This window comes from Pan paniscus, chromosome 7 (genome assembly GCF_029289425.2).
Source record: "Pan paniscus chromosome 7, NHGRI_mPanPan1-v2.0_pri, whole genome shotgun sequence".
NCBI classification, from domain to species: Eukaryota; Metazoa; Chordata; class Mammalia; order Primates; family Hominidae; genus Pan; species Pan paniscus.
The window spans coordinates 71,114,029-71,137,658 of NC_073256.2; the positions used below are offsets into that span (position 1 = coordinate 71,114,029).

General features: G+C 39.2%; 1 protein-coding gene across 3 annotated transcripts in view; it reads left to right on the plus strand.

The window, feature by feature from the left end:
- XKR4 (XK related 4) overlaps nt 1-23,630 on the plus strand; it is a 441,254-nt gene that overhangs the window by 361,530 nt on the left and 56,094 nt on the right. The gene's annotated exons all lie outside the window — the stretch shown is intronic.

Consider the following 23,630-nt stretch of genomic DNA (forward strand, 5'->3'; position numbering starts at 1 on the left):
AAACACATTCAAAAGCTAGCAGAAGGCAAGAAATAACTAAAATCAGAGGAGAACTGAAGGAAATAGAGACACAAAAAACCCTTCAAAAAATTAATGAATCCAGGAGATTGTTTTTTGAAAAGATCAACAAAATCGATAGACCACTAGCAAGACTAATAAAGAAGAAAAGAGAGAAGAATCAAATAGGCGCAATAAAAATGATAAAGGGGATATCACCACCGATCCCACAGAAATACAAACTACCATCAGAGAATACTATAAACACCTCTACACAAATAAACTAGAAAATCTGGAAGAAATGGATAAATTCCTCAACAAACACACTCTCCCAAGACTAAACCAGGAAGAAGTTGAATCTCTGAATAGACCAATAACAGCTCTGAAAATTGTGGCAATAATCAATAGCTTACCAAGCAAAAAAAAAGTCCAAGACCAGATGGATTCACTGCCGAATTTTACCAGAGGTACAAGGAGGAGCTGTTACCAGTCCTTCTGAAACTATTCCAATCAATAGAAAAAGAGGGAATCCTCCTTAACTCATTTTATGAGGCCAGCATCATCCTGATACCAAAGCCTGGCAGAGACATAACCAAAAAAGAGAATTTTAGACCAATATCCTTGATGAATATTGATGCAAAAATCCTCAATAAAATACTGACAAACCAAATCCAGCAACACATCAAAAAGCTTATCTACCATGATCAAGTGGGCTTCATCCCTGGGATGCAAGGCTGGTTCAACATACGCAAATCAATAAATGTAATCCAGCATATAAACAGAACCAAAGACAAAAACCACATGATTATCTCAATAGATGCAGAAAAGGCCTTTGACCAATTTCAACAACTTTTCATGCTAAAAAACTCTCAATAAATTAGGTATTGATGGGACATATCCAAAATAATAAGAGCTATCCATGACAAACCCACAGCCAATATCATACTGAATGGATAAAAACTGGAAGCATTCCCTTTGAAAATGGGCACAAGACAGGGATGCCCTCTCTCACCACTCCTATTCAACATAGTGTTGGAAGTTCTGGCCAGGGCAATCAGGCAGGAGAAGGAAATAAAGGGCATTCAATTAGGAAAAGAGGAAGTCAAATTGTCCCTGTTTGCAGATGACATGATTGTATATCTAGAAAACCCCATCATCTCAGCCCAAAATCTCCTTAAGCTGATAAGCAACTTAAGCAAAGTCTCAGGATACAAAATCAATGTGCAAAAATCACAAGCATTCTTATACACTAATAACAGACAAACAGAGAGCCAAATCATGAGTGAACTCCCATTCACAATTGCTTCAAAGAAAATAAAATACCTAGGAATCCAACTTACAAGGGATGTGAAGGACCTCTTCAAGGAGAACTACAAACCACTGCTCAATGAAGTAAAAGAGGATACAAACAAATAGAAGAACATTCCATGCTCATGGGTAGGAAGAATCAATATCATGAAAATGGACATACTGCCCAAGGTAATTTATAGATTCAATGCCATCCCCATCAAGCTACCAATGACTTTCTTCAAAGAATTGGAGAAAACTACTTTCAAGTTCATATGGAACCAAAAAAAAGCCCACATTGCCAAGTCAATCCTAAGCCAAAAGAACAAAGCTAGAGGCATCATGCTACCTGACTTCAAACTATACTACAAGGCTACAGTAACCAAAACAGCATGGTACTGGTACCAAAACAGATATAGACCAATGGAACAGAACAGAGCCTCAGAAATAATGCCGCATATCTACAACTATCTGATCCTTGAAAAACCTGACAAAAACAAGCAATGGGGAAAAGATTCCCTCTTTAATAAGTGGTGCTGGGAAAACTGGCTAGCCATATGTAGAAAGCTGAAACTGGATCCCTTCCTTACACCTTATACAAAAATCAATTCAAGTTGGATTAAAGACTTAAATGTTAGACCTAAAACCATAAAAAACCTAGAACAAAACCTAGGCAATACCATTCAGGACATAGGCATGGGGAAGGACTTCATGTCTAAAACACCAGAAGCAATGGCAACAAAAGCCAAAATTGACAAATGGGATCTGATTAAACTAAAGAGCTTCTTCACAGCAAAAGAAACCACCATCAGAGTGAACAGGCAACCTACAGAATGGGAGAAAATTTTTGCAACCTACTCATCTGACAAAGGGCTAATATCCAGAATCTACAATGAACTCAAACTAATTTACAAGAAAAAAACAAACAACCCCATCAAAATTGGGCAAAGGATATGAACAGACACTTCTCAAAAGAAGACATTTATGCAGCCAACAGACACATGAAAAAATGCTCATCATCACTGGCCATCAGAGAAATGCAAATCAAAACCACAATGAGATACCATCTCACACCAGTTAGAATGGCAATCATTAAAAAGTCAGGAAACAACAGGTGCTGGAGAGGATGTGAAGAAATAGGAACACTTTTCCACTGTTGGTGGGACTATAAACTAGTTCAACCATTGTGGAAGTTGGTGTGGTGATTCCTCAGGGATCTAGAACTAGAAATACCATTTGACCCAGCCATCCCATTACTGAGTATATACCCAAAGGATTATAAATCATGCTGCTATAAAGACACATGCACATGTATTTTATTGTGGCACTATTCACAATAGCAAAGACTTGGAACCAACCCAAATGTCCATCAATGATAGACTGGATGAAGAAAATGTGGCACATACACCATGGAATACTATGCAGCCATAAAAAATGATGAGTTCATGTCCTTTGTAGGGACATGGATGAAGCTGGAAACCATCATTCTCAGCAAACTATTGCAAGGACAAAAAACCAAACACCGCATGTTCTCACTCATAGGTGGGAATTAAACAATGAGAACACATGGACACAGGAAGGGGAACATCTCACACCAGGGACTGTTATGGGGTGGGGGGAGGGGGGAGGGATAGCATTAGGTGATATACCTAATGCTACATGATGAGTTAATGGGTGCAGCACACCAACATGGCGCATGTATACATATGTAACAAACCTGCACGTTGTGCACATGTACCCTAAAACTTAAAGTATAATTTTTAAAAAAAGTATGGATAAACACATTTCTTTACCATCTTACTATCCATATAATCTGTTGCCACTTTGGTTTAAATCTTTCCATGTAATATATGATGTATCAGAATGTGTTGAATCAATCCACTATGATTGGAGTTTTAGGTTGTTTCTAGTCTTTTATCAGTAAATGATTCTAAAATAAACATCCTTATACATTTATTTTTTGTTTGGATATCTGATTAATACCTCAGGATAAATTCTCAAGATTGGGCTAAGTTATTTGATTAAAAAATTTAATAGTTTTTGATTTTGCAAAACAAATTACCACAGACTCAGCAGCTTAAAACAACACATGTTTGTGACCTCACAGTTTCTGTGGGTCAGGGACCTAGTCAGGGCTTGGCTGGGTTTTCCACTCTGTGTCTCACAAGGCTGCATTCAAGGTGTCAGCCAAGGCTGCAATCTCATGTGGGCACAGGGTCCTTCCCAAGCTCCCTGTGGCTGGCAGAATGCAGGTCCCTGTGGGTACAGAACTGTCAGCTCCTAGAGCTCAGTCGCCATTCTCTGCCATGTAGCCATCTCCACAATAGGACAATGTGTGTCTCCAAGGCCAACAGGACAGCATCTGTTCCTGCAAGTGACATGACACTTGCCTCCAGACTCTTTTTTAAAGAGCTCATTTGGTTAGACCAGCCCCACTGAGGATAATCTTCCCTTTGGTTAACTCAAAGTCAACTGATTAGGCACCTTCATTACATTTGCAAAATCTCTTAACCTTTGCCATATTCTGTAACACAATCACAGGAGTGCTATCCCTTCATATCCACAGTCTCTCCCTCACTCAAGGGGAGTGGATTGCACATGTGTGTGTACTGAGTTGGGAGTTGGCGAGGGTGGGGACTGGGGGCCATCTTAGAAATCTCCCTCCCACAAAGAATTTGCAAATTTATTAAGATTTATGATTTAAATTGCCAGATTTTCTGAAGAACATTTATTCTCCACCAGTAAAGTGCTAATTTCCCCAACACTGGGTATTATCATTATGCTTAATCTTTGCCAAAAACAGGCAAATATTGTTGGCTTGGGACCACTGGGCAAAGATTGTGACAGTGAGAGAACAAGTATTGAATTCTTTGATTAATAGTAAGATTATTATGGCCTTTGGCAAGTTTTGCTTTTTTTTTTTTTTTGCAAATTACCAGTCCACTTATGTGGTTGTTTTCCTCTAAGGGTAATTATCTGTTACTTGTTTTTTAATAACCTCATGTTGAATATTCAGAATATTAACTATTTATGGTTTCCATAGTATTTTCTTTCGGTGTCTTAAAAATTGGGTTACAGAGACTCATGCCATGTAAAAATTTTTAACTTTCATAATCAGATCTATTAACATTTATGGTTTCTTTCTTATGCTTTAACATATTTTTGCACTGTTTATTTCTAAAAAGAGAGAACCATATAAATCAAATGGGATTTCCAGTTTCCATCACAGAAGACAGGAACTATAGAGTGGGAAATCATGTACAAAGATGTTTCTCATAATGCATTGCCCATCCATCTTCTGATTGTTATGTAATCCAATTCTTAACCTAAGGTATCCAGCCAGAGAGATGAATGTATCATTCCTCTAAATGACTTGGTCGTGGGAAATATACCACATCATTCTGTTAGCTTTCAGGACGCAGGGTGTCAACTTCAATTATTTTTTTCATTTCTTGTCTTGGACTGTCAGATTACAGTTCTGAGTATTTGAAAACAGACAGAAGTATGAAACCAACTTTTTCTAGAGTATTTAGTTTTAATCTTGAGTTTTATCCCCATCTCTGAGCACTATTTCCATGTTATATCTAATATTTTTTTCTTAATATGGGCCCTAAAACGTGTCTTATTTTAAAAAAATACATTGGATAATCAAGAAAGTATGCCTTTTAGGCAAGATCTCTTCTCCCTGCTGTATTAAAAAATAATGATGAAATATTTCCGTGACAGAAACAAAATCACCTTATATCTATTAAAAAGTTGGTTCAAATCTCTCCTTTTTTATAGATGAATGAATCATAATATAAGGATATAAGTTTCTTAAACCTTCCTTGAAGTCTCAGGCATTAAATGTCCTCATCTATAAAATGAAAAAGTGAAACAAGCTGATCTCTAAGGTCCCAGGGAAATCTAACTCTCTGATTCGTCTTGATGTTTGACTTGAGGTTTTCTGCTTATATTCTTTCTTTGCCCTTTTCAAATTCCCAGTCTAAAATCTTGCCTTCAAGGTTTTCCCTCTTTTCATTTTCAGATTCTGACTATGCATTCTTGTAAAACATTCCATTGTCACTTCCAAGTCAAATATTCAAAACCAAACTCTTGCTATCCCTCTCGAACTACTTGGTTTCCATATTTATTGGATTTGTACCACAGTCCTTGGTATGCAGGCATGAAAAAAGGAATAATTTTTCATCATCCTTCCCTCGCCCCATAGCTAATCAGTATCTAAGGACAGAATATTTGTCAACTGCAACATCTGTCTCCCTGCCTTTTTCCAGTTCCTCCAAACACATTAGTTCTGAGCCGCCGTGTGTCCCTCCAGGACTCAATGTTGAAAATTCTTTATCTTCTTCAACTTTCCAGATACGATAACTCCACAACACTGTAGCCAGGTTGACATTCCTATGGTTCCCTATTTTTTGTTAAATTAAGAACAATGGCAATGAAACCCCTCTACAATATGTCTCAGTCTGGCTTTTCACACTTCTTTTTGTCTTCCCCATGCTTATGTCCAGTGTCTTAGCCTCCCAAGATCCTTGCTATTAATATTTCCTGATTACACACTATATTTTGCCATTTCCTGCCTTTTAGGGTGGATTTTGAATTTCTATTTTCAGTGTTTAAAGTTTCTGTAAATGTTGGGATATTGACTTTAGCTAAAACAAACAAAAAATAACAAGTAATCACTTTAAATCTGTATCCTACTTCCAAGAAACAATATTTTCATTGGTGCCAAAATAATATATTCCATGTTAGCATAATATAGCAGAACTTAAAAAAAATTAAAAATCTATGTAGAAGACAATGAGGATAGAGTGTGTTAGAGTTGTACGGAATCTTGGGAGGCTCTATTCCAATCTCCAACTTCTAAGGATCAGGGAAGCCAGTAGCCTGACTATAAGCTATGAGCTAACTAGGAACAAATCTTGTACTAAAGATTTGAATGGTTTTCCATTGCTCAGGAAACAACCGAACTCTGCCCTTTAACAGGACCTGGTCAATCATTCACTCAACAAACAGGTTTTAAGTGCCTGCAATGTATCATGTACTGGGTCCTAAGAGGTGAAATATTTAAAATGGCCCCGCTTTCTAGGAATGCAGTCTTGGAGAAGGAATTACACATGGACAAATAAGTGCAATAAGAAGTGCCATGATAGAAATGGTGCATTGTAGACACAAAGGAGGAGGTACTCAGCTCTATCTGATGTAATGGGGGAAAGTAAAGGTTTTCATAGATAAAGTAACCCTATTGGCTTAATATAAAAAGATAAGTAATGTTCTCAAGGGTGGACTAGCAAGGAACCATTATTACTGAAGGCACAGAAGCATGCGTTTGATGATAATATTGGGGGGAAATGCAAACAATTTAGAATTCTAGAAGTTAAGGTACAAGACGAGGTGATATGGTTTTTGGCTGTGTCCCCACCCAAATCTCATCTTTAATTGTAGCTCTCGTAATTCCCTCATGTTGTGGGAGGGACCCAGTGGGAGATAAAAGAATCATGGGAGCAATTTCCCCCATACTGTTCTCGTGGCAGTGAATAAGTCTCACAAGATCTGATGGTTTTATAAGTGGAAACCCCTTTCACTTGGCTCTCATTCTCTTCTCTTGTCTGCCGCCACGTGAGATATGTCACCATGATTGTGAGGCCTCCCCACTCCTGTGGAAGTGGGAGTCCATTAAACCTCTTTCTTTTTACATTGCCAAGTCTCAGGTATGTCTTTATCAGCAGTGTGAAAACAGACTAATACACAAGATATATCAAAATCAAATTTTTTAAGCAAGGCAAGTCCCCAGTTGTGAAGGGACTTACATGTCTTACAAAGAAGTTTGGAACAATAACTATCATTATCATTATTATTAGTGAGTATGTATCAGCTTCTCATTATAATTTATGGATCCTTCCTACTGATCACTTTCTATGATCACTATAATAAGTAATTTACTTTGACAGACAAGGAAACTGAGGATCAATGATTAACTCACTTACCTAAAGCAACATGGCTATTAAATATTTCAGCCAAGATTCAAACTCAGGTCCACCTGATTTCAAAGCTAGACATGAATCACACTATAATCCTCACCTTGAGTCTGTAGACAATGTGGCACCATCAGGACATTTTAAATAAAGAAGAAATGTGAATAGACTTTTGTCCTGGAAAGGTCTGGCAACAATATAGAGTTGCACCATCCAGTACAGTAGCCACTAGCCACATTGAAAATTAAATAACTATTTAATAATTGAGAATTCAGTCCTTGAGGGCAGCAGCCACATTTAAAGTGTTCAGTACCTACATGTGTCTGGTGGCAGCTGTGTTGGACAGTACATGTGAACAGTTCCATCCTCACAGAAAGTTCTATCAGGCAGTACAGGTAGAGAGGAAAAGTAAAGAGTTTTGTGAGGTGGGGTAAGGAAAGTAAAGAGACTATTACCTAGGACAAGTAGGAAAGGATTAGAGACAAAACAAAGCACTAAGAGCAATGAGTTAAGCCTGTGTTTCCCAAAGTGTGACTGCCCACCCTTTTCCCCTCAACCAGCAGCATCAGCACGGTGTGGAAATTTGTTAGAAGTGCGCATCCACGCAGAATCTGAAACTCGGAGTTGGGGCCCGGCCATCTGTGTTGTACCAAGCCCTCCCAGGGATTCTGATGTTCACTAACATGTGAAGGCCATGGATTTAGAGGAAGGAACAGAGCTCTAAAGCATGGTACAGAAATATAGACAATTTGGAGGCCAGATGCAAATGTGGATGATATGGTTTGAATGTTTGTCCTCTCCAAATCTCATGCTGAAATGTGATGCCCAGTGTTGGAGGTGGGGCCTGGTGGGAGGTGATTGGATCATGGGGCAGATCCCTCATGAATGGTTTAGCACCATCCCCTTGGTGATGAGTAAGTTCTTGCTCAGTGAGTTCTGGGACCTTCCCCACCCCCTCTTGCTCCTGTCTTGCAATGTGATGTGCCAGCTCTCCCTTTGCCTTCTGCCATGACTGGAAACTTCCTGAGGCCTCCCCAGAAGCAGATGCTGGCACCACACTTCCTGTACAGCCTGCAGAACTGTGAGACAATTAAACCTCTTTTCTTTATAAATTACCCAACTTTAGGTATTTCTTTATAGCAATGAGAGAACAGACATAAACACAGTGGTGCATACAGGAGAATAAATCTAGGATAACTCCTGGTGGGTTGATGAATAAAAGAGAGATGTTCAGAGGGAAATGATAATGAATTTGTGTTTGAATTCCTAAGGGACATTCGAGTATCATGATCCTGTTCAGTGTCAGCCTAGAAGTCAGGAGAAAGTTCTGGGATAAAGATACAGTTTTAGGGTCACTGGGATTAGATGGTAGATTAGCTAGGAATGGAGGGGATAGGTAGCTCTCAATTTTTTTCCTGCATAAATGATAATCATCTGTGTGTCTGTAAAGGATGAAGGGTATATCTGGACTTAGATACAATTCTCCACATGCTAGTTCCTTTTCTCTCTGATTCAAGGAGTCATTTCAAAATGCAAATTCAGTCAGATAGATGTGAATATGTTCTATTTTTTAAAATAAGTGATGAACATGCATTGTTATGCTGACTATTATTAGTATGTATAACTTGTCAAACAAGATACCCAGAATCCTAAAGTGTCCAGAGGGAAACGAGACCAGGTCTAAGGGCTGACCCCAGTTCAGTGAGTGTTGGAGTGTGGCTGCAGCAGAGGAACCAGCAACAAGGGGGAGAAAAATGGTCAGAGAGAGGGATGGGGTCCTGCAACTCCAGAGAGGAGCACTTCGTAGACAAGGTAATGCGCACTGTCATATTCCAGAGAGACTTGTAAGATGAAACCTCGGATTTCGCTATTCTGAGGTCACCACTGAACTTTATTCAAAGTCATTTCTATTATTAGGGATAAATTGACTGATCACCTCAAGAAGATTGGAGTATTCTGAAGAATAATGGGGGGTGAGGAAACGGAGGCACCACTGGTAGATTTATGCTTTGCACTATTACTTGGTTACAGAAGCGTTGCCTTATGTTCTCGGCATCTTACAGAGATTTTAGTGAAACAGGTCTTCTAATTTTTATACTTTCCCTACCCAGGGCCTCAGCATAAGTATGGCATAAAGGGGCTAGCATACTATGAATACGATTACCCCACTCACTAATATTGATCCATTGGTCCTGGACAATGAGCTCACCTTAGTCCTCCATTCACCCAATTGGATTGATTCCCTTCTAGAATTCACTCTCTCCTCCAATCTTCCTTGGCCTGCCTCATACACCTTAGTGACCTCTCCAAATCCTTAGAGTAAATATAGCTTCAGCTTTAAAGTTGGGACCTTCTCTGCAAAAAATACCTTCTGTATAGTTGCTTATAATTGACCTGGCCTAAATTAATCCTCACACCCATCCTGTGAAGGAAGTAGGAAAGTGTTATTGTTCTTGTTTAGTGGGTGAAAATTGAGGTTCTGTGATAGCCAATATCTTCTCCCCTCCTAAGTCACAAAGCAACAACCCTATCTTATTTATTTTACTAATTTATTCATTCCACATTTTTCCATGAAGGATTTCAGGTATGGGGTATCTGAAAAATAATAAGTAGAATGTCAAGATAACTTGATAAAGTAACATAGATATTCAGCTGCTAAATCTCCACATAATTGGTATAGCTGAGCTTTAAATTTGGTTCTAAGGTTTTTGGCAGCCAAACAGAAAGGCAGACACTGTCAATTATGCAGTTCCTATTTTCAAAAAGGAATAAGTGTGCCAGTTTCTCAGAGGCACCAAAGTACATCCTTGTCTTAGTTCTAAAAGAAACTTCAGATCCATGTCTTTGCATATGGACCATTTCTATAAACAAGTGTAGTGAAACACATCTTATATTGGCTATAATGGTTTACTTTGGTAAAATTTCACTTAAACCCAAAGTTACAACAGATTCTCTTTCCTTCCTTCCTTCCTTCTTTCCCCCCTTCTTTCCTTCTTTTCTTTTCTTTTTCTTCCTTCCTGTCTCTCTCCCCACCCCACCTTCCTCCTTCCTTCCCTCCCTCCCTCTCTCTGTCTTTCCTTCTTTCTTTCAATGAGATATTGTTCTGTCATCCAGGCTAGAGTGCAGTGGCACGATCATAGCTCATTGCAACCTCCAACACCTGGGCTCCAGTGATCTCCTGCCTCAGGCTCTCCAGTAGCTAGGACTATAGGAGCACATCACCACACCCAACCGATTTTATTTAATTTTATTTTTATAGAGACGTGGTCTCGCTATGTTACCCAGGCTGGTCTTGAGCTCCTGGCTCAAGGGATCTTCCCACCTCTGTCTCTCAACACACTGGGATTACAGGCATCAGCCACCATTCCTAGCCTAAAACAGACTTATCAACACAAGCACACTTACTAACTTACTGATCACTGATGGACAGTTACCACAAAGACATAAAACTTTACATATTGGGCTGAATTGAATTTTTATAGTTGTGACTAAATTATTTGCACCAATTAGCACATATTCCTGGAGTATGCTCTCTCTATAGAGAGTTAAAAATCAGGTAGCCTTTCTAACTCTGTACATATTTGTATACACACTGTGCACACACATATACACACAAAGTCTACCGTCTTAAAAGAAAAAAAGTATAAAGATTTTTCTAGAAAAATCTGTTTCTGAGTTTTCAGGAAATACTCATTGGCTTCAGTGAAATGTCATCTAGTATTTTAAGATACTCCTGGAATAAATAGATACTCAGATGATTAGAATATAGACAAAAATTGGGGGCATTTAAGTTATTATTGGAGCAGATGCTGAGTATCCATCTCCCCTGACTCTCAGGCACTGATGATCACTAACATTTTTAATTAATCACAAATCCCTATGGATGCTAATGAGGCTCTGCCAAAATGGTCCTTTCCCTCACACAGAGTGCTGGAGGAACCATGCACCCAGTGCTTTATTCCCGTATCTCATTAGGTAATCTATATCTGGACACCCAAGCACCACATTATCAGAGTGTTCTTCTAAAACTGAATGTTTGTATGCAGAAAACCAGCCTGTTAAAATGCATTAATGAACACGTGCTGGCCTTAGAGTCCCGAGCAAGGAACTGTTCCAGAATATTAAAGAAACAAAGTCATTCTCTCTGTCTTCAAGGAGTTTAAATCCTGTTGGAGAGACAAAATATACTGAGATGTTATACAACTAAAAACAATAACCTAAGAACTTATAAATACATGCAAAATAATACAATAAATAGTCAGTGATACTAAATAGTACACGGATACCAAGGCAGTAGGTAAGGGAAATGACTGCTAATAAAATGGAGAGTAAAGTGGTGACCTCTGCCCCCATCAGTTCATACAAAAGTAATGTGAAATGGCACCCAGATGCAGAGAGCAGTGTTAGGTAGAATAATAGCCGCACTATATGTGATGGCCCAGGGTTGTGGGCAGGTGAGCCAAATTACACAACATACAGGGGAATTCCATGCCTGAAAATGTGGATTGTCTTATTTCAGACCAGCGATTCATAAATGTTTTTTGTTTATTTTGTTGTGGTTGTTGTTGTTGTTAGGATATTTGGGGTGATGGGGGAAGGTCTTGCTCTGTCATCCAGGCTGGAGAGCAATGGTGTGATCAGATCTCACTGCAGCCTCAATCTCCCAAGCTCAAGCAATCCTCCTACCTCAGCCTCCTGAATAGCTGGCACTATAGGTGTGCACCACCATGCTCACTAATTTATTTATTTATTTATTTATTTATTTATTTATTTATTAGAGATGGAGTCTCACTCTGTTATCTAGGCTGGAGTGCAGTGGCATGATCTTGGCTCACTGTGACCTCCACCACCCAGGTTCAAACAGTTCTCTACCTCAGCCTCCCAAGTAGCTGGGATTATAGGCATGCACCACCACGCCCAGCTAATTTGTGTATTTTTAGTAGAGACAGGATTTCACTTTCTTGGCCAGGCTGATCTTGAACTCCTGACCTTGTGATCCACCCTCCTCAGCCTCCCAAAGTGCTGGGATTACAGGCATGAGCCACCACGCCCAGCCTCACGCTCACTAATTTTTTAATTTTCTGTAGACACAGGGTTTTGCCAATTGCTTGGGCTGGTCTTGAACTCCTTGGCTCAAGTGATCCATTCACTTCAGCCTTCCAAAGTGCTGGGATTACAGGTGTTAGCCACCGCACCTGGCTACCTCATAAATAATGAGCTCTTAGTTCACTTAGGGTACTTGAAAAACATGCTGATTTCGGGATCACTCACAGACAGTCTAATTCTGTGGGTAGTAAGTAGAGCCTCAGAAAGTACATTTTCACAGTTCTCCCGAGGATAGAGTTAGTCTAAGGACCCCAACGTGAGGCCCACTGCCTAATGCACTAACCCAAGACCCAGTCATGTGTGACATGAAGGAAAAGCCAGTATCAGAATTCACAGGGCGCCTGACTGTCTTTAGGAAGCAGTACCTGGGAAGGGATAGGAATTCTAGAATGCTCCCCCCAGAGGTCAAAATGCCACTCAGGCAGGAAACAGATATGGTTTTAATCAGTGAAATTGCATGTTAGAAATAAACACATCTGAGCCAAGATGGCCGAATAGGAACAGCTCCAATCTACAGCTCCCAGCGTGAGCGACAGAGAAGATGGGTGATTTCTGCATTTCCATCTGAGGTACTGGGTTCATCTCACTAGGGAGTGCCAGACAGTGGGTGCAGCACACTGTGAGCAAGCCGAAGCAGGGCGAGGCATTGCCTCGCTCAGGAAGTGCAAGGGGTCAGGGAGTTCCCTTTCCTAGTCAAAGAAAGGGGTGACAGACGGCACCTGGAAAATCAGGTCACTCCCACCCTAATACTGCGCTTTTCCAACAGGCTTAAAAAATGACACACCAGGAGATTATATCCCACACATGGCTCAGAGGGTCCTATGCCCATGGAGTCTTGCCAATTGCTAGCACAGCAGTCTGAGATCAAACTGCAAGATGGTAGCGAGGCTGGGGGAGGGGCACCTGCCATTACCCAGGCTTGATTAGGTAAACAAAGCAGCCGGGAAGCTCGAACTGGGTGGAGCCCACCACAGCTCAAGGAGGCCTGCCTACCTCTGTAGGCTCCACCTCTGGGGGCAGGACACAGACAAACAAAAAGACAGCAGTAATCTCTGCAGACAAAAATGTCCCTGTCTGACAGCTTTGAAGAGAGTAGTGGTTCTCCCAGCACGCAGCTTGAGATCTGAGAATGGGCAGCCTACCTCCTCAAGTGGGTCCCTGACCCCCGAGCAGCCTAACTGGGAGGCACCGCCTGGTAGGGGCAGACTGACACCTCACACAGCCGGGTACTCCTCTGAGACAAAACTTCCAGAGGAACGAGGCAGCAGCATTTGCAGTTCACCAAGATCCGCTGTCCTACAGCCACCACTGTTCTGCAGCCACCACTGCTGATACCCAGGCAAACAGGGTCTGGAGTGGACCTCTAGCAAACTCCAACAGACCTGCAGCTGAGGGTCCTGTCTGTTAGAAAGAAAACTAACAAACAGAAAGGACATCCACACCAAAAACCCTTCTGTACGTCAACATCAACAAAGACCAAAAGTAGATAAAACCACAAAGATGGGGAAAAAACAGAGCAGAAAAACTGGAAACTCTAAAAAGCAGAGCACCTCTCTTCCTCCAAAGGAATGCAGCTCCTCACTAGCAATGGAACAAAGCTGGACGGAGAATGACTTTGACAAGATGAGAGAAGAAGGCTTCAGATGATCAAACTACTCTGAGCTACAGGAGGAAATTCAAACCAATGGCAAAGAAGTTAAAAACGGTGAAAAAAAATTAGATGAATGGATAACTAGGATAACCAACGCAGAGAGTCCTTAAAGGAGCTGATGGAGCTGAAAGCCAAGGCTCGAGAACTACGTGAAGAATGCAAAAGCCTCAGGAGCTGATGCGATCAACTGGGAGAAAGGGTATCAGTGACGGAAGACGAAATGAATGAAATGAAGTGAGAAGGGAAGTTTAGAGAAAAAAGAATACAAAGAAACAAACAAAGCCTCCAAGAAATAAGGGACTATGTGAAAAGACCAAATCTACGTCTGATTGGTTTACCTGAAAGTGATGGGGAGAATGCAACCAAGTTGGGAAACACCATGCAGGATATTATCCAGGAGAACTTCCCCAATCTAGCAAGGCAGGCCAACATTCAGATTCAGAAAATACAGAGAACGCCACAAAGATACTCCTCGAGAAGAGCAACTCCAAGACACATAATTGTCAGATTCACCAAAGTTGAAGGAAAAAATGTTAAGGGCAGCCAGAGAGAAAGGCCGGGTTACTCAAAAAGGGAAGAACATCAGACTAACAGCGGATCTCTCGGCAGAAACTCTACAAACCAGAAGAGAGTGGGGGCCAATATTCAACATTCTTTAAAAAAGAATTTTCAACCCAGAATTTCATATCCAGCCAAACTAAGCTTCATAAGTGGAGGAGAAATAAAATACTTTACAGACAAGCAAATGCTGAGAGATTTTGTCACCACCAGGCCTGCCCTAAAAGAGCTCCTGAAGGAAGCACTAAACATGGAAAAGAACAACCGGTACCAGCAACTGCAAAAACATGCCAAAATGTAAAGACCATCAAGGCTAGGAAGAAACTGCATCAACTAACAAGCAAAATAACCAGCTAACATCATAATGACAAGACCAAATCCACACATAACAATATTAACTTTAAATGTAAATGGGCTAAATGCTCCAATTAAAAGACACAGACTGGCAAATTGGATAAAGAGTCAAGACCCATCAGTGTGCTGTATTCAGGAAAACCATCTCATGTGCAGAGACATACATAGGCTCAAAATAAAAGGATGGAGGAAGATCTACCAAGGAAATGGAAAACAAAAAAAGGCAGGGGTTGCAATCCTAGTCTCTGATAAAACAGACTTTAAACCAACAGAGATCAAAAGAGACAAGGAAGGCCATTACATAATGGTAAAGGGATCAATTCAACAAGAAGAGCTAACTATCCTAAATATATATGCACCCAATACAGGAGCACCCAGATTCATAAAGCAAGTCCTTAGTGACCTACAAAGAGACTTAGACTCCCACACAATAATAATGGGAGACTTTAACACCCCACTGTCAACATTAGACAGATCAGCTAAACAGAAAGTTAACAAGGATACCCAGGAATTGAACTCAGCTCTGCACCACGCGGACCTAATAGACATCTACAGAACTCTCCACCCCAAATCAACAGAATATACATTCTTTTCAGCACCACACCACACCTATTCCAAAATTGATCACATGCTTGGAAGTAAAGCACTCCTCAGCAAATATAAAAGAACAGAAATTATAACAAACTGTCTCTCAGACCACAGTGCAATCAAACTAGAAAGCAGGATTAAGAAACTCACTCAAAACTGCTCAACTACATGGAAACTGAATAACCTGCTCCTGAATGACTTCTGGGTACATAACAAAATGAAGGCAGAAATAAAGATGTTCTTTGAAACCAACGAGAACAAAGACACAACATACCAGAATCTCTGGGACACAATCAAAGCAGTGTGTAGAGGGAAATTTATAGCACTAAATGCCCACAAGAGAAAGCAGGAAAGATCCAAAATTGACACCCTAACATCACAATTAAAAGAATTAGAAAAGCAAGAGCAAACACATTCAAAAGCTAGCAGAAGGCAAGAAATAACTAAAATCAGAGGAGAACTGAAGGAAATAGAGACACAAAAAACCCTTCAAAAAATTAATGAATCCAGGAGATTGTTTTTTGAAAAGATCAACAAAATCGATAGACCACTAGCAAGACTAATAAAGAAGAAAAGAGAGAAGAATCAAATAGGCGCAATAAAAATGATAAAGGGGATATCACCACCGATCCCACAGAAATACAAACTACCATCAGAGAATACTATAAACACCTCTACACAAATAAACTAGAAAATCTGGAAGAAATGGATAAATTCCTCAACAAACACACTCTCCCAAGACTAAACCAGGAAGAAGTTGAATCTCCGAATAGACCAATAACAGGCTCTGAAAACTGTGGCAATAATCAATAGCTTACCAAGCAAAAAAAAGTCCAGGACCAGACGGATTCACTGCCGAATTTTACCAGAGGTACAAGGAGGAGCTGTTACCAGTCCTTCTGAAACTATTCCAATCAATAGAAAAAGAGGGAATCCTCCCTAACTCATTTTATGAGGCCAGCATCATCCTGATACCAAAGCCTGGCAGAGACACAAACAAAAAAGAGAATTTTAGACCAATATACTTGATGAACATTGATGCAAAAATCCTCAATAAAATACTGGCAAACCGAATCCAGCAGCACATCAAAAAGCTTATCCACCACAATCAAGTGGGCTTCATCCCTGGGATGCAAGGCTGTTTCAACATACGCAAATCAATAAATGTAATCCAGCATATAAACAGAACCAAAGACAAAAACCACATGATTATCTCAATAGATGCAGAAAAGGCCTTTGACAAAATTCAATAACGCTTCATGCTAAAAACTCTCAATAAATTAGGTATTGTTGGGACGTATCTCAAAATAATAAGAGCTATCTATGACAAACCCACAGCCAATATCATACTGAATGGGCAAAAATTGGAAGCATTCCCTTTGAAAACTGGCACAAGACAGGGATGCCCTCTCTCACTACTCCTATTCAACATGGTGCTGGAAGTTCTGGCCAGGGCAATCAGGCAGGAGAAGGAAATAAAGGGTATTCAATTAGGAAAAGAGGAAGTCAAATTATCCCTGTTTGCAGATGACATGATTGTATATTTAGAAAACCCCATCATCTCAGCCCAAAATCTCCTTAAGCTGATAAGCAACTTCAGCAAAGTCTCAGGATACAAAATCAATGTACAAAAATCAAAAGCATTCTTATACACCAAAAGCAGACAAACAGGGAGCCAAATCATAAGTGAACTCCCATTCACAATTGCTTCAAAGAGAATAAAATACCTAGGAATCCAACTTACAAGGGATGTGAAGGACCTCTTCAAGGAGAACTACAAACCACTGCTCAATGAAATAAAAGAGGATACAAAGAAATGGAAGAACATTCCATGCTCATGGGTAGGAAGAATCCATATCATGAAAATGGCCATACTGCCCAAGGTAATTTATAGATTCAATGCCATCCCCATCAAGCTACCAATGACTTCCTTCACAGAATTGGAAAAAACTACTTTCAAGTTCATATGGAACCAAAAAAGAGCCCACATTGCCAAGTCAATCCGAAGCCAAAAGAACAAAGCCAGAGGCATCACACTACCTGACTTCAAACTATACTACAAGGCTACAGTAACCAAAACAGCATGGTACTGGTACCAAAACAGATATAAGATCAATGGAACAGAACAGAGCCCTTAGAAATAATGCCGCATATCTACAACCATCTGACTTTGACAAACCTGAGAAAAACAAGCAATGGGGAAAGGATTCCCTATTTAATAAATGGTGCTGGGAAAACTGGCTAGCCATATGTAGAAAGCTGAAACTGGATCCCTTCCTTACACCTTATACAAAAATCAATTCAAGTTGGATTAAAGACTTAAATGTTAGACCTAAAACCATAAAAACCCTAGAACAAAACCTAGGCAATACCATTCAGGACATAGGCATGGGCAAGGACTTCATGTCTAAAACATCGAAAGCAATGGCAACAAAAGCCAAAATTGACAATGGGATCTAATTAAACTGAAGAGCTTCTGCACAGCAAAAGAAACTACCATCAGAGTGAACAGGCAACCTACAGAATGGGAGAAAATTTTTGCAACCTACTCATCTGACAAAGGGCTAATATCCAGAATCTACAATGAACTCAAATAAATTTACAAGAAAAAAACAAACAACCCCATCAAAAAGTGGGCGAAGGATATGAACAGACACTTCTCAAAAGAAGACATTTATGCAGCCAAAAAACACATGAAAAAATGCTCATCATCACTGGCCATCAGAGAAATTCAAATCAAAACCACAATGAGATACCATCTCACACCAGTTAGAATGGAAATCATTAAAAAGTCAGGAAACAACAGGTCCTGTAGAGGATGTGGAGAAATAGGAACACTTTTCCACTGTTGGTGGGACTGTAAACTAGTTCAACCATTGTGGAAGTCAGTGTGGCGATTCCTCAGGGAACTAGAACTAGAAATACCATTTGACCCAGCCATCCCATTACTGAGTATATACCCAAAGGATTATAAATCATGTTGCTATAAAGACACATGCACACGTATGTTTATTGCGGCACTATTCACAATAGCAAAGACTTGGAACCAACCCAAATGTCCAACAATGATAGACTGGATTAAGAAAATGTGGCACATATACACCATGGAATACTATGCAGCCATAAAAAAGGATGAGTTCATGTCCTTTGTAGGGACATGGATGAAGCTGGAAACCATCATTCTCAGCAAACTATGGCAAGGACAAAAAACCAAACACCGTATGTTCTCACTCATAGGTGGGAATTAAACAATGAGAACACATGGACACAGGAAGGGGAACATCACACTCTGGGGACTGTTGTGGGGTCGGGGCAGGGGGGAGGGATAGCATTAGGAGATATACCTAATGCTAAATGACTAGTTAATGGGTGCAGCACACCAACATGGCACATGTATACATATGTAACAAGCCTGCACATTGTGCACATGTACCCTAAAACTTAAAGTATAATAATGATAAAATTAAAAAAAAATAAATAAATAAACACATCTGCAAACCTGAATAGAAAAGTATTATTCGATGATTCATTTACTACCCAGTAGACTTTACTGGATGATTATATGTTGGATTTTGTAAAAAATAATTGAACTAAACTCTTTGAACTTAGAAAGGAGTCCAATATATACTCAAAGGGTTATAATAAAATGGAATTGTTTGCATGAAATTTGCTAACTGATAATTTTCATTGAATGTATTTTGGATTTCCAAAACAGAATTTTTATTTTTCATTATTTAGCAGGCCTCAATTAGATATGTTTATTTTCTTAGGTTAAAGACTATAATAATTTCTGAGAAACCTTATGCCATGCTATTATCAATTATATTTTTAAAAGCTTTTCAAATTTGAGATCTTCTTAACCTAGGCACTTTGCAAATGAATCATTGTTAGCCCTGTTCATAATAAACTGAGAAAATTACTCAAATTCTCTAAGTAAATGAATATGAGTGCAAATTGACTGTAGGCTCACTCATTCAGGTGGTGGTAGACATTCATCCTACATCCTCAGGGCTTAGTGTTCTGTATTGTTTGGGGAAAAAATGGGTGTATAATTAGTAACCCGGATTCCGGACTTTAATCTGATCAATTTTTTCAGACCACATCTTTCACCCAGCATCATCACTCCTCATTATATTTCTATAATTTCAACTACAAACTTTTTCTAAACTAAGAAGATTTAGTATGAGCTTCTTTATAGTATAGCCCTAAGGTAGCTTTGCAACTGTTATTTAGGAAATGAAAATAAAATGTGGTCTTCCAAGAATTTTAAAAATAAGCAAAAATGCAAAGCCAAAAAGGCACATGTTAATGTTAAGAGAGTGGTATGAAACATTAAATTTGGCTAGAAATAAGGTTTTCGTTGCAGGAAGTAATGAGAAATGGGGCTGGAAAACTGAATTGAGCCTAGATATGAAGGATTTAACAGCCAATTTGGTCCCCTCACTCATGGGTGATCACGGATGCCAGGTGGAAACACTTGAAAACTAAACAACACCCTTCAAAAATAATACATAGGTAAAAAATGAAGTCTCAAGGGAAACTTTTTAAATACACTGTACTGAATAAAAACAAAAATACAACATATAAAAATGTATGGGACACAGGTATAGCAGTGCTGAGAGGGAAATACTAAATGCATCCATTAGAAAAGTGAAAAGTCTCTCCCTTAAACAAAAAAAAAAGTAGAAAGGGAACAGCAAAATTAATGCAAAACAGGAGGGAGGAAAATAATAAAGGTAAGAGAAGACAGCAATGTAAGTGAAAACAGAAAAACAATAGAGAAAATGAAATGAAATGAAACGAAAATGAAAAGCTGGTTCTTTGAAAAGATCAATAAAATTGACAAACCTCTCACGAGACTGACAAAGAAAAAGGAGAGAAGACAAAATATGCATATCAGGAATGAAACAAGAAACATCACTACACACCATACAATATCCAGAGTGAAGCAAGAGAATACCAGGAATAACACTACTCTCATAAAGCACTTAGGTGAAACGAACCAATTCCTTAAAACACATAAGCTACCCCAACTCACCCAGCATGAAAGAGATGACTTGAATAGCCCCATATCTATGAAGAATATTGAATTAATAATTTTAAAACTCCTTAAAAGAACTCTCCAGGCCAAGAAAGCTTTACTGGAAAATTCTACCAAATGTTTAAATAATTAATAGTAATCTACACAATCATCCAGAACATAGAAAAGGAAGAAACATTTTCCAATTATTTTTATGAAACTCATATTACCCTGAACTCTACATGTAAAACAATGCAAAAAGAAAACTCCAGATTAATATCTCTCATGAACATAGATGCAAAAACCATTGACAAAATATTTGCAAACTAGAATTCCACAACATTTAAAAGAGAATGATACACCATAACCAAGCAGGGTTTGTACTAAGGATACAGTCTGATTCAATATTTGAAAATCAATCAATGTAATCCACCTGATTAACATGCCAAAGAAGAAAAATTACATGATGTGATGTTTAATTTTATGTGTCTACTTGACTGGACCACAGGGTGCGCAGTTATTTGGTTAAATATTGTTCTGGGTGTGTCTGTAAGGGTGCTTTTGGGTGAGATTGACATTTGAATCATTAGATTGAGTAAAGAAGGCTGTCCTCCCCAGTGTGGGTGGGCCTCCTTCAACCCACTGAAGGCCTGAATAGAAAAGAAAGATTAAGTAAGAAAGAATTCTTTCCTTTGCCTGTCTTGTCACTGGGCCATTGATCTTCTCCTGTCTTCAGACTTGGACTTGGACTGGAACCTACATCACTGGCGCTTCTATTTCTCTGGCTTTCAGTCCCAGACTGGGACTATACCATCAGCTCTCCTGGATCTGACTTCTCAGCCTCCACGATTGTATGAGCTGATTCCTTATCATTTCTGTTTCTCTGGAGAATCCTCTCTAACACATATGATCATATCAACTGAGGCAGAAAAAGCACTTGACAAAATTCAACATCCATTCATGATAAAAATTCTCAGAAATCTAGGAAGAGAGGAGAACATCCTCAACTTGATAAATCTACAAAAACCTACAGTTTACAATGTACTTTATGATTGAAGACTATATGCTTTTTCTGTAAGGTCAGGAGCAAAGCAAGATGTCCTCTGTGGCCACTGTTATTCAACATACTACTGGAAGTTCTAGACACTGCAATAAGGCAAGAAAAGGAAATAAAAAGCATATACTTTGAAATGGAGGAAATAAAACTATCCCTGTTTGCAGACAGCATGCTTATCTGAACAAAAAATCCCAAGGAATATACAAAAACAAACAAAAAACTAGAACTAAAAAGTTCAGCAAGCTCATAGAATATAAGATAAACATAGAAAACTGAATTATATTTCTACTTGTTATCAATAAACATATGGACTCTGAAATGTAAAATATAATACTATTTACAGTCACTCAGAAACAAAGGAAATACTTAGGTCTAAGCATTTTGTATTTTTAGTAGAGATGGGGTTTCACCATGTAGGCCAGGCTGGTCTCGAACTCCTTACCTCCTGCCCCCCTCAGCCTCCAAAAGTGATCCGTCTGCCTTGGCCTCCGAAAGTGCTGGGATTACAGGCGTGAACCACCGTACCCGGCCTAAGTGTTTCTTTTTCTACTGGTTATAGAGCTGGCTACTGTAATCCTTCTGGTTTCTCTCCATTGGGGTGGTCAGTTGCCCACTGGGGCACAGGAAAGGGGTTGGCTTCTGTTGAGGGCCCCAGGAGCTAAGTATAAGGATGTTCTGGGATTGGAAAAACCAGTGCTGATCATAATCTCAAAAGACTCAATCTGAATGCCATAAGCCCAAAAACATAATTCTGGAAAATATAATTTTAATTTTGTTCTTAAAAAGCATTTATTTACATTCTTAAAAGGGAATTTAAGAAACATAAAACATGAAAGAATACTACTTCATAGGCCACTTTATACAGTAAAATAGATACATATAAATAATCACATATAAATTTTTGCAAGCATAAACACCCAGGAATTCTAATGACAGTCACACAGGTATAAGAGCTATGAAGAGATGAACCACAAAAAAATCTATCAGAAAGTGAGGTATAAGTGCACATCACTTTGGTGCATAATTGTGTGCACCCAGCTTTATAGCTACAGTCGTCTGAAATATTAATATCATGACAGAAAACCTAAGTCTTTTGACCAGATCTATCAAAAACCTCAGTGAGTCACCCCTGCATATGCAGTCACCCAAAGAGCTGAGCTGTCAAGAAATAGTATCTTTTACAACCACAGATGCACAAAAAGAACATCTCTACATTTATTGAGGAAGTTTTAATGTTCTTATATACAAAGTCAACACTTGTGATAATGTACTTTCCTGAAGTCAAATTTGCAAAAATTGCATGAAACAAATTAGAACTCTCTAAAAGTCTCCGCACAATTATACCTCTAGCATCAGAAATAACACAAAGATTATATACATGGCATAGCCAGTTGGCATTATGTGTGAAGGGGCAGAAGTCATACACAATTGAATAGTTTGGCAGGAGAGATTTCTTGTATTTTTTGCCTGTGTTTTCACTTGATCTTTGAAACACTCACTGCACTTGTATTTGGATAGTGGTTGGGGTCTACAAATTTTGTAGGTATATGCTGCCCATTTGAAAGTCTGGTCGTTGCTCAGCAATTAAGCAATTTTCCACCTTCACAGCACCAATAATAATTAGCTTTTAAACTTTTATCTTTCACCATTAAGTACCTTCATACACTTAACTTATCACAGTCTTTTTGTGAGGGAGCAATTTCACAGATCTCTTTTATTGTGTTGTAAGGAATACGGTAAGAAGGAATGAAATTCAGTTTCCCCAATACCAAATTTGTACTAGTCAGGGTTCTCCAGAGAACTAGAACCAATAGAATATGTATATAGAGATATGAGAGGGGATTTATTAGGGAAATTGGCTCACACAATTCTGATGACTAAGAAGTCCCATGACAGACTGTCTGCAAGCTGGAGACCATGGGATGGCTGCAGGATGGCTGAATCCAACTCAGATGGCCTCAGAGCCAGGAAAGCCAATGATGTCACTCTCAGTCCAAGGCCAAAAGCCTCTGGACCTGGGGGACAGGTGGTGTAAGT